Raw genomic sequence first — 10976 nt, 5'->3', positions numbered from 1 at the left:
AAGAACACGAGGGGAAAACGAGGGAAATCACAAGAGGAAACACGAGAGAATCACTCAACCAACAAGAATAGATCACAGATGCGCTAGATCGATGAACACAAAGGTGAGATACAAGATCCAAATCCAACAAAGGACGATACAAAGGTAACCGGTTCTTTTCCGTAAGGAGGTCTTGATGGGGGCCACCCAAGAGGGGGTCTTGAATCCAAGGTGATCTTCTCCGTAGAGGGGCCGCGGTCTCTCTCGTGGAGTAGATCCGTAATGGATGAGCAATGCTCTATCTCACATATGAGCTAAACCAATGCCAACCCTAGAAAGAGGAAGGGGTTGAAGTATATATAGTCTAGGGGGGCGAAAGGGTACATGGGGCTTGGACCTCTACTGTGCGCAGACAGGCGGAGCCGGATGTCCGGGCGTCGGGCCGGATGTCCGGGGCTTCGGGAGGGGCCGGATGTCTGGGCTAGGGGGGCGGATGTCCGGGCTGACGGTGATAGCTTCTGTAGGTTCTGGTGCGTGGCGCCGGATTTCCGGGCTTCTGGCCGGATGTCCGGGCTGGACGCCGGATGTCCGGGCCCTGTAGACGTGGGCGGCAGGGCTCCTGCTGATGTGGTCGCTCCAGGGGCCGGATGTCCGGGGCCTGGAAGTTGAACTTGCCTTCTTCCGTTGGTTCTCTTCATCCATGTACTTGGCGGCTTGTCCTTCTTCACGTGCATCTTCGGGAGAGTCCTCTTGATACCTGATCATGCATAGCATATCGGACTTAGGTAGTAGCCATGTCTCGAGTGGATCATATGAGATATCACTAAGGAAGGAAGTCACCTCGTTCTCGAGAGCTCTAGGTCGTGCTCATGTCATGGGTCCTCTTGGCTCTTGATGAGACGATGGTAGGTCCATGGGGATGATCGTAGGATGCTCTGCATCATCTCCCCTCCCTTGGGAAAGATCCGACCTCGGATCGAAATCCTCATCACCATGGTACGGGGAGATATCTTTGATGTTGAAGATGTCGCTCACGGAGTACTTGTCGCGTGGGATGTCGATCTTGTATGCGTTGTTGTTGTAGCGTGCAAGCACCTTGAAGGGTCCATCGGCTCGTGGTAGAAGTTTGGACTTGCGTTCGTTGGGGAAGTGTTCCTTTCGAAGGTGTATCCACACAAGATCTCCTACATTGAACATCATGGGTTGCTTGTTGACGTTGAGCTTGGTCGCGAGTCGTTGTACTTGGTGCTCGATGGTGTTCCTTGTAGCTTCATGCATCTTCTTGAGGAAGTTGACTCGGGCACTCGCGCCCATGTTTGTGCGCTCTTGTAGCGGTAGAGGTAGAATGTCCAATGGTGACAATGGGTTGAAGCCATAGACGACCTCGAAGGGGGACTTGCCGCTAGTCGAATGTCTTGCACGATTGTAGGTGTACTCGGCGATAGGTAGGCATTTCTCCCACTCCTTGATGTTCTTCTTTATCAACACGCGTAGTAGAGTGGAGAGCGTGCGGTTCGTCACCTCTGTTTGGCCGTCGATTTGGGGATGGTATGCCGAAGAGAACAAAAGCTTGATTCCGAGCTTGGTGCACAAGGTCTTCCAAAAGTAACTCAAGAACTTGACATCGCGGTCCGAGACAATCGTCTTTGGCACTCCATGAAGGCGCAATATTTTCCTACAAAACAAATTTGCAACATGTGAAGCATCGTCTATCTTGTTGCAAGGAATGAAATGAGCCATTTTGGAGAACCAGTCCACAACAACAAAAACGGAATCCTTGCCATTTCGAGTTCTAGGCAAACCAAGCACAAAATCCATGCTAATATCTTCCCATGGTTGATATGGAATTGGAAGTGGCATGTAAAGGCCATGATATTGGGCTTTAGACTTAGCTTTGCGACATGTAGAGCATCGGTTGGTGAAGCGGTTGACGTCGCGAAACATCTTAGGCCAAAAGTAGTTCTTGGAGAGCGTGGCGAATGTCTTGTCACGTCCAAAATGTCCCATTAGTCCTCCTCCATGGGATTCTTGCAAAAGTAACAAACGAAGAGAAGACTCGGGGATGCAAAGTTTGTTAGCTCTCATAAGATAACCATCCTTGAGGTAATATCGATCCCAAGAAGTATGCGTCAAACACTTGGCATAAGGAATAGCAAATGTAGGATCATGCTCATACAAGTCTTTTATGTGCTCAAAACCAATGACATTCAATTCAAGTTGAGTAATAAGCATGCATATACGGGAAAGCGCATCCGCCACAACATTTTCCTTACCTTTAATATACTCGATGACATAAGGAAAAGACTCAATAAACTCACTCCATTTAGCATGACGCTTGTTCAACTTAGTTTGACCCTTAAGGTATTTAAGGATTTCATGGTCGGTATGGATGATGAACTCATGAGGGCGGAGGTAATGTTCCCATTCACGCAAAACTCGCACTAAAGCATATAGCTCTTTGTCATAGACGGGATAATTTAGTTGCGCTCCGGAGATTTTCTCACTAAAATAAGCAATTGGGCGCTTCTCTTGTGTTAACACACCTCCTATGCCATTACCGCTAGCATCGCAATGAATTTCAAAAGGTTTGTCAAAGTTGGGTAATGCAAGCACGGGAGCATGAGTAAGCAAATTCTTAAGCTCATTGAAAGCCATATCTTGGGATGTTCCCCAAACAAACGGTGCATTTTTCTTACTCAAAGCATGCAAAGGTGAAGCAATGGTGCTAAAATACTTCACAAACCTATGGTAGAAACCGGCTAAACCAAGAAAACTACGCACTTGTTGCAAATTGGTTGGTTGGGGCCAAGTTTTAATAGCATTGATCTTAGATTCATCAACATGAACACCCTTAGAAGATACTACGAAACCCAAGAAAACAAGCTTATCAACACCAAATAGGCATTTTTCCATATTAGCATAAAGTTGCTCTTTTCGAAGAGTTTGTAGCACAGTGCGAAGGTGGGTGACATGCTCTTTGAGAGATTTGATAAACACAAGGATATCATCGAAGTAGACAACAACAAATTCACCAATTTAAGGGTGAAACACATAATGCATAAGACGCATGAAGGTACCGGGTGCTTCCGATAAACCCATAGGCATGACTAACCGCTCATATAGACCAAACTTTGTTTTGAAAGCGGTTTTCCATTCATCACCCTCTTGTATGCGGATTTGATAGTAACCACTTTTAAGATCAATTTTGGAAAAGATAGTGGCACCGCTAAGTTCATCAAGCATATCATCAAGGCGTGGAATGGGGTACCTATAGCGAACGGTGATAGCATTGATAGGTCTACAATCGGAACACATGCGAAAGCTACCGTCTCGTTTTGGCACAAGAATGACCGGTATGGCACAAGGACTCAAACTTTCACGCACATGTCCATGGTCTATGAGATGCTTTACTTGCCTTTGTATTTCTTTGGTTTCTTCGGGGTTGACGCGGTATGGGGCCTTGTTTGGAAGTGGTGCTCCGGGAATGAGGTCGATTCGGTGCTCAATGCCTCATAGTGGAGGTAGACCCGGAGGTAGCTCATCGGGGAAAACATCTTAGAATTCCTGCAATAGAGAAGATAACACTAAAGGTAGATCGTGAGAGGTGTTAGTTTTTGGTGCCTCGTCCTTGCACAATAGGACATAGTGTAGGACACATGATGGGTTCTCACACACTTCTCTCATCTCACGTTTGGTGGCAAATAGGACTAAGTTCTTCTTGTCTCTCATCGTGGAGGCACTCAATTTGGGATTGTGGCGCTCACTCTCTTTTTGGTGGTTCGCTCTCTCACTATTCTCTCCACGATGGGTGGCTCGCTTGTCGGCGAGCACTTGGCTTGGAGACATAGGCCGTAGCACAAACTCCTTCCCTTTCATCTTGAAGCTATAGTGGTTTGTACGACCATTGTGGATGACACCTCGGTCAAATTGCCATGGCCGTCTAAGAAGGAGGTGGCACACGGTCATCGGAAGGACATCACACTCCAAAGTGTCTTCGTAAGCTCCGATCTTGAAAGAGACTTGTACCCTATGCTCGACTTGTATGGTGCCGGTGTCGCTTAGCCATTGAACCTTGTATGGGTGCGGGTGCTTCATCTTGACCAATTGGAGTTTGGAGCAAAGTTCTTCACTTGCTAAGTTATGGCAACTCCCTCCATCGATGATGACCTTGACGGACCTTCCATTGATGCCAGCCTTTGTGTGGAATATATGGCATCTTTGGTCTTCGTCTTGTTTATGTTGAAGAGTCAAGACCTTGGAGACAACAAGAGCGGGGCTTGAATCTTCGTCACAAAAGATGTGATCATCTTCTTCTTCATTGTTCACTTGCCGGTGCATGGCCACTTGCTCAAGGGCTTCCATTTCTCCTTCACTCATTGAGTCATAGGTTCTGTCGTCATTGAGGATCATGGTGCGCTTGTTTGTGCACTCGAAGGACTTGTGGCCTCGGCCTCCGCATGTGAAGCATTTGATGGAACTTGTCTTGATGGTCTCATCGGTTGGAGTAGATGATGATGAAGCTTTCGGCTTGAAGTTTCTTGAAGTAGGAGGACGACTTGAGCTTGTCGAAGTCTTCTCGTAACTTGACTTGTCGCCGTTGCTTGTAGATGGCTTAGTTGAGGTAGGTGTTGGAGTCGTCGAAGCTTGATTGTTAGAGAGGCCATAGGACTTGGATGAGAACTTGGCATACTTGAAGTCGTCTTGTACTTGCCGTTCCGCTTTGGTGGCTTGGTGCACTAGCTCGATGAGGTTCGAGTATGGTTGGAAGTCGGCAATCTTCTTGATAGGGTAATTGAGTCAATTCAAGAAACGTGCCATAGTTTGTTCATCATCTTCTTTGACATTGGCTCGTATCATTGCAATCTCCATTTCCTTGTAGTACTCTTCAACCCTCTTGGTTCCTTGCTTGAGTTGTTGGAGTTTCTTGAAGAGGTCACGGTTGTAGTAGTTTGACACGAATCGTGCTCTCATGACATCCTTCATTTGTGCCCAAGTGGTGATGGGTGGTTCACCTCTTGCCGCTCGGCGCTCAATGACTTGTTCCCACCAAATGAGGACGTAGTCTTGGAATTCAAGGGATGCCATTGCGATCTTATTCTCTTCTTCGTAGTTGTGCAAGCGGAAGATTTTGTCAGCCTTCAATGCCCATGATATGTACTCTTCGGGGTCATTGCTTCCGGTAAACTTGGGCATGGTGAACTTTAGCTTGCCATATCGTTGCTCTTCATTGTGTTGGGGTCGGGGATGATGACGCCCATGTCGTTGAGGATTGACGATCTCATGTTGCTCTTGGCGAGGAGGGTTGTCTTCCTCATGTTGCTCTTGGCGAGGAGGGTTGTCGTCCTCATGTTGCTCTTGGCGAGGAGGGGTCCATTGTCCTTCTTGCTCTCGATGGACTTGACGTTCTTGTCTCGCTTGAGGAGGAGCTTGTCGATCTTGACGAGGAGCTTGTCGATGCACACGTGCTTGGTAAATCCTTTCTTGAGCTCCGTCGCGAAGTGCTTCTTGATGTAGACGAGCTTGTCGGCCTCGATTGGCTACGCCACGACTTGAATCTTGAAGGGCACGTTGCGCCTCAAGTGCTTGAGCTTCACGTAGTTGTTGTTCTTGACGTTGCGCCTCGGCATCTTGTGCATCTTGATGTTGTCGCGCTCGCTCCTCTTGTTCTTGTTGTCGTTGGCGTTGCCGTTCTTGTGCTTGTGCGAATGCAGCTTGGTTTTGACGATGTCGATGCTCTTGAGAGTCAGTGTCGTGTAGAGGATTGCAGTTTGCTTGACGGTCTTGACGCGCGGCACGACGAAGAGTATTCGATGTCGGTGTACTTGAACCGGAGAGGGTGTCGTCGGAGTGTCGACTTGAGCAGCTCCGTCTTGAAGAGGACGAAGTTGTAGAAGAGCGGACCATCATGGTTCGGATATCTTCTTTGAGGGAACTCATGGATGTGTCGAAGTAGTCTCTTGTACGTTGCTCGGATTGTCGTAGGTCGGTGGCGAGCTTGTCGATGCGGTCGCCCAAAGCAAGTTGTTCTTGATGCAAAGCCCAATGTGCACCAATAGTTGAGTCTTGGTGACGTAGGATGACATGTCGTCGTCTTGCTCCAAGAAGAGTGGGTTGGTAGAAGTACTTGGCCTATCCATCATTCCAAACAAATATATGTGAGTGGGAGAAAAAGAAGAACCAATACCAAATGTACCTTGACCGATGTTGAAAATGGATCAAAGATCACTCCAATGTGTAGCAAGGAAATAGCACAATTGGTACCAATTCTTGTCGGTTTCTCACACCTACACAAGTAAAAGCTTATGGTGGGGCTTGGTTAGGATGGTGGCACAAAATTTGATGCAATTGTAAGTGAGACTCAATAATGTTGGAAAAGATTAGCAAATTTGCAAATGCAACAAGTAGACCAATAGCAAGATATGGTACACGCAAACACACACGCAAATAGATAATGTGGGGTTGTGCAACCAAGGGTGAGCCAAAATGTGGAATCCACCAAGATGCTCTTGTTGCACAACACTAGAGAGACGCTAGCATGATTGCACAATAGGCGGATACGAATTTGTGCACAACCTACTAAGCAAAAATGCAACGACTTCTATCCCAAGTATGCTATATGTATGATGTTCCTATGCTTTGATCCAAGATGATCGTGTATGACAATCTTAATGTTGTATGATCCTATGGTTCTTGCTTATAAGCTCTTTGCTTATCTTTCCTCTTTTGCTTAAAAGCTTGTTTGGCTCTTTGTTGTTTGAGCTCTTTTCTCATGCAATGCTTCACGAACCAAGATAGAAATTGTGTATGCGATGACAACTTTGTGACACAAGAGATGATTCCAAGATATGCAACACGATGTTATGGTATGGATGCTATGGGAAGTATGATCACTAATGTGCACAAGTCACATTGCCAACAATACTCAAAGGCTAGTCTCGATGGGTAAGCTACGCAAAAGTAAGGCTATGGGGTTATCAATACAAATGCAAGAGAGTATGATGATATCACGATACCAAAGTGATACCAAGGTGAGGTTGATATAAAGTGATGTAGCCGTTCATAGTAGTCCTTAGCGAAGATGAGCGGTGGTGATGGTGATGTCGAACCGTACCTAGATAGCCGAAACACAATAGGACACGGAAACCACAACTCAAATTCTCAAAGCAAAACGGGTCAAAATTGTCGAAGTTGGTAGTGGGAAAGGCTATGGTGGTGCTATGCGAAAGTGGTGGTGCTATGCGGAAGTGTATGTGGGCTCCGGGACAAAATTTGGCGAGAGTTAGGCGGGAAATGAAGTGGAGGATGGAAGTGATGCTGTCAGGGGCCGGATGTCCGGGCTGATGGCCGGAAGTCCGGGTTGGGCCGGATGTCCGGGCTCGGGATCTATGGATGAACTCGAAGAACACCGCGTGGAGAGGTCAAATCCGGGGCAAAATTCGGAAGATTTGTGGATGGAATTTGGGGAAAGGAAGCGGAAAAGCTAGATCTACCTGCAACACACGAAATCCACGGATCAAATCCAACAAAACTCCATCACACCAACAAATCACAAAAAAATTTGGGGCTATTTTTGTGGGGCAATTTTTGGATTAGGACAAAAACAACAAAATCAAGCTAGAAAACAAAGAGAGGGGGCTCCGAAATCGTGATCAACGTGGCTCATGATACCAAGATGATGTAGGGTGGAACCCTAGATGGCCGATCTTTCACGAAAGGAGCGGATCCCAACTAAGGACATGAAGAACACGAGGGGAAAACGAGGGAAATCAAAAGAGGAAACATGAGAGAATCACTCAACCAACAAGAATAGATCAGACATGCGCTAGATCGATGAACACAAAGGTGAGATACAAGATCCAAATCCAACAAAGGACGATACAAAGGTAACCGGTTCTTCTCCGTAAGGAGGTCTTGATGGGGGCCACCCAAGAGGGGGTCTTGAATCCAAGGTGATCTTCTCCGTAGACGGGTCGCGGTCTCTCTCGTGGAGTAGATCCGTAATGGATGAGCAATGCTCTATCTCACATATGAGCTAAACCAAGGCTAACCCTAGAAAGAGGAAGGGGATGAAGTATATATAGTGTAGGGGGGCGAAAGGGTACATGGGGCTCGGCCCTCTACTGTGCGCAGACAGGCGGAGCCGGATGTCCGGGCGTCGGGCCGGATGTCCGGGGCTTCGGGAGGGGCCAGATGTCCGGGCTGACGGCGATAGCTTCTGTAGGTTCTGGTGCGTGGCGCTGAATTTCCAGGCTGGACGCCGGATGTCCGGGCCCTGTAGACATGGGCGGCAGGGCTCCTGCTGATGTGGTCGCTCCAGGGGCCGGATGTCCGGGGCCTTGGCCGGATGTCCGGGGCCTGGAAGTTGAACTTGCCTTCTTCCGTTGGTTCTCTTCATCCCTGTACTTGGCGGCTTGTCCTTCTTCACGTGCATCTTCGGGAGAGTCCTCTTGACACCTGATCATGCATAGCATATCGGACTTAGGTAGTAGCCATGTCTCGAGTGGATCATATGAGATATCACTAAGGAAGGAAGTCACCACGTTCTCGAGAGCTCTAGCTCGTGCTCGTGTCATGGGTCCTCTTGGCTCTTGATGAGACGATGGTAGGTCCATGGGGATGATCGTAGGATGCTCCGCATCACAGCCCCTCGCCACCAGCTCCCTGGTGCGCGGTGTCTACCCAGTGCGGAGGCAGTACTATGCCTCCTCCGCCTCGCAGCGCTTGACGTACTGATCTACCTCTTGCTGGCGGACGAGCGCGGACGATCTTGCCATTTTGTTGGGCGCCCACCTGAGCTCCTCGTTGGTGGCACGCTGGAGCTTATCGGCCCACCTCCACACAGTGATGAGGCGCCCAACGCCTTTGACCTTCCTCGCGAAGTACCCGTCTTCGTACACCTCCTCCGCACGACGACGCGCCCGCCTCCAAAGCTCCGCCGCCTCCTTTTTCCAGGCGGCATCACGGGCTTCACAGGCCGCCTGGTACCTGGCTTCCTCCTCCGCCATCTCCTTCTTGAACGCCACTTGCCAGGCTATCTCAGCCAGCGGCAGCGACTTCCGTAGACAAAGATTGTACTGGCCACAAAACCAATCCAAAGTTGGGGGGGGGGGGTCCAGCACAATCTCATCCGGCGGCGGGTAGGGGTCCTCGTTGCTGCTATTCGAGTGAGCGTCCTCGGGGGGCGGCGACTCCTCGTCGGCATGTGGGCAGACTAGCGGCACCATGGCAGAGATTTGAGAGAGAGAGAGAGGGCGAGCGAGGGGAGGATGTAGATGAGAATGAAGGCGGGATGACATGAGCAAGGTAGTATTTATTGGCGGCCGGAATCTAGATCGACGGGAACAGTACACACGCCAGTCACCGGAATTTACGAGTACTGTAGTTTGAATTACACACGATTCCCGCAACAAAATCCGTGTGTGAACATAATAGCTGACAGTTTCCAATACAAAACCGTGTCTGATTAATGATCACCACGACTCACCTACCAAACTTCGAGCCACGAGATAGAGTGCCAATCGTGTGGGGGCCGGTTGTCTTGCCAGATCTTTACATTTTCTTTTTTGAACACCAGATATTTACATCATCTGATGGTTTTTTAACTCGCACACAAGTACACAAAAATATGATTTTTCAAACCGTTATGGTTACCCGTTGCATGTATATGTAGTTCAAATTTGAATTACGGTCATTAAATGGCTAGAAAATCACTTAAATGACTTTAAAAGGTCAAATGACCCCTAAAATTTTCCAAATTTTCACATGACAGTTGTATTAGTGCACGTTAAACGTAGGAAAAAATTTGAAGGCCGTAAGAGGAAGCTATCTCCTGTTCGTCATCAAACATGCATTGTTCCCTCTCGGAACCACGAACCTTCTAGTGAGTTGCTCCGGTTTGTGAAGGGGTGTGTCCAAACTTTCGTCAAACAGGCCAATTTTTTTACCACATCATCTTGGTGGCATGACATTACATCAAGCAAGGTTTCATGTTTTTCTGATCATTTTTTAATTGTTTGGAATTAAAATGCCATGGCACTCCATGCATGTGCCCATGCCGTGAGACCAATATGTTTGAAAATTCCTTCTAATTTACTGCACATGGAATTAACTCGCACATAAGTACACAAATATGATTTTTTTTAAACCGTTATGGTTAGCCGTTGCATGTAGATGTAGTTCAAATTATACGGTCATTAAATGGCTGGAAAATCACTTAAATGTCTTTAAAAGGTCAAATGACCCCTGAAATTTTCACATGACAGTTATATTAGTGCACATTACACGCAGAGAAAATTTGAAGGTTGTAAGAGGAAGCTATCTCCCGTTCGTCATCAAACATGCATTGTTCCCTCTCGGAACCGCGAGCCTTCTAGTGAGTTGCTCCGTTTTGTGAGGGGTGTGTGTCCAAACTTTCGTCACACATGCCAAAATTTTTACCACATCATCTTGGTGGCATGACATTACATCAACCAAGGTTTCATGTTCTGATATTTTTTTAATTTTTTGGAATTTAAATGCGATGGCACTCCATGCTTAATTGTGTCATAGCCGTTAGACCAATATGTTTGAAAATTCCTTCCAATTTACTGCACATGGAATTAAATCGCACACAAGTACACAAAATATGACTTTTCAAACCGTTATGGTTAGCTGTTGCATGTACATGTAGTTCAAATTTCAATTACGGTCATTAAATGGCTAGAAAATCACTTAAATGTCTTAAAAGGTCAAATGACCCCTCAAATTTTCCAAAATTTGACATGACAGTTGTATTAGTACTACAAATTTTCTCATACATTTAGAACACCATCCGTTGCCACTTTACTCCAAATTCGTCTTTCACAGCTAATAAAAAAATCTACAACATCACACACAGTTGTTTTCTAGGAACCGTTTGCGATAAAAATAGCTGGGTCTATTTAAGTCTTCCTCCTTAAGCTTCGCTGGCTCGTCTGCTCCAGTGCCGGCAACCCCGAATCCATGAATCCCGATCCCCA

The sequence above is a fragment of the Triticum aestivum genome, chromosome 2D (assembly GCF_018294505.1).
Source record: "Triticum aestivum cultivar Chinese Spring chromosome 2D, IWGSC CS RefSeq v2.1, whole genome shotgun sequence".
Lineage (NCBI taxonomy): Eukaryota > Viridiplantae > Streptophyta > Magnoliopsida > Poales > Poaceae > Triticum > Triticum aestivum.
This window is presented reverse-complemented; position numbering follows the sequence as displayed.